At 35.4% G+C, this 2,005-nt stretch overlaps 1 long non-coding RNA gene across 1 annotated transcript; it reads left to right on the top strand.

The window, feature by feature from the left end:
• Nucleotides 1–250: 250 nt before the first annotated feature.
• On the top strand, nucleotides 251–1,436 carry LOC136339665 (uncharacterized). Its single transcript, XR_010732176.1, has 2 exons — nucleotides 251–531; nucleotides 1,120–1,436. It is a non-coding gene; the product is annotated as an uncharacterized lncRNA (long non-coding RNA).
• Nucleotides 1,437–2,005: the final 569 nt, after the last annotated feature.

Here is a 2,005-nt window from a genome sequence, read left to right as displayed (position 1 = left end):
GGAAAAACGCGGGACCTGATAGCTCAATTTAGTAGGAAATGAAAAAATATCGTGATATGAAAAAGTCTAGAGCGGGAACTACTTTTTATTCGAAATGGTTTGCATGTGACGCATTGTTATTTCTGAGAGACAAAAACAAATCCGTCCGTGCAAAGGTGAAGCTAAAAGCATGGTAAGTAAAAAACGACTTTAAAATTTTTTTATTGATCACATTGTTTACATAAATATACGAAACAATTTCATTATCTAGGTAATTCAATATTTATTTTCCCAAAAAAGAATTCCCAGTGGTGTCATGAACAAATCAGCAAACTTTTGAAGAAGAAGACTGGAAGAAACTCAGAAGCCTAACATCTTTTGCCTCTGTTGATGCATTCCTTACCACTCTTTTATGAGAAATAAAACAATTACTTTCAGCTTCGTTTCTTCATGATTTCTCTACAATATGTCAATATGTACCTTTGTCCTCGCTGTCATATGTACCGATGGGATTGGAACTATTTTTGTATGAACGGTTTCTTAAAAAACTATGTAAGTAAATACAGCTAACTGTAAGTAAATACAATAAATTTTCCAGTTTCTTGTTCTAAAAGTAAAGGTTTTCTAAATATTTTAAATGCTGAAAATAAAATTCCAAAAATGTTTTCTGATATTCTCCTTGTTCTGCTGCGCCAATTAAATATTCTTTTGAGAGACCCCTTTCTCTTGTGCACCAGAATGAGGTTTTAAATCATTTGGTGACAATGGAAAGGTATCATCGCCTAAAAATACATGAGCCACTAATTTACTTGGTCCTGGAAAAGTTCTAGATTCTAGAGGGTATAGCTCACAGTGTCTTAATAACTTCTAAAATAATATCCGAAAACACCGCCATCCGACATTCTTCATTGTGCATCAACACGATAATGTAAAAATCGGTCATTCACATCCACTACGCCAAAAAGAACAATGCTCAAGAAATTCTTATAATTAAAAAAGTCACTTCCACACAAAGACACGATTTATTCTATGTTAGATAGAAATATAGACATTTTAGGAAATCATCATAATTTAATAGTAAATGAATGAAATTTTCAACATGACTGTGTATGACACTACTCCGTGGCTGCGCCTGCGCAGCGACTTTCAGATTTCACATGTACGACTGGAACTGGACGTTGGGTTGCTAGCAACGGTCGTGCCGAATGGCCATCCACATCACCAGATCTAACTCCTTTAAACTTTTTTCTGTAGGACCATTTAAAATCGCTAGTGGAGGCCACGCAACTTTAGGCACTAGAAGAATTGCACCAGAGAACAACAAAAGAATACCGATTAATAATTCCCAAGTTCTTCACTGATATCAGCACAGCGTTTCGCCATAGTCTTTATTATTGTTTGCAACTTGATGAGAGACATTTTGAGCGGCTCATTAAATAAAACCGTTTTTTGTATAACATCAGCTTTTTTATATAAAATAATTTTTTCCTTCCAGATTTATGTGCCCATCAAAATAAAAACTGCAATTGTTAACAGAACAAAAATATTTTCAATGTGATGCATCGCATGACTCCTTGTGCCACTTAAAGATTTTTAGATGGTTGTTTAGACGTGCATGAGGGTGATGTTTCGGGGTTGAATTTTACATAAAAATTGCTCTCCCTCAAAAACTCTTGTGATGCTTTTTGATTTTTGAGATTAAAGAATAGGGGGGAGGGGGTTAATATTATTTTGGACGACCCTGTATATTACGACGCAAAGCACTTTTTATGTTCTTAACGTGTAATTTTTTCCTATTATTGGTCACCATCTCAACACAGTTCTTTGCAATGGAAACCGGATAGCCGAATATGCCACATTTAAAAGCACGCTCTTTACTGAACACCAACATAGATTGTTGGAAAGCTAATGGCTTTCAACGTATATTGGCCCAAGTCGAGTGTTAATTCAGGTGTCCGTTTCCAATTTACCTCAGGTATGTGACAGCCATTTCAAATCAAGTGCACGTTAAGAGTTATTCGGCTCC

This window comes from Euwallacea fornicatus, chromosome 6, assembly GCF_040115645.1.
Source record: "Euwallacea fornicatus isolate EFF26 chromosome 6, ASM4011564v1, whole genome shotgun sequence".
Taxonomy (NCBI): Eukaryota; Metazoa; Arthropoda; class Insecta; order Coleoptera; family Curculionidae; genus Euwallacea; species Euwallacea fornicatus.
This window is presented reverse-complemented; position numbering and strand designations above follow the sequence as displayed.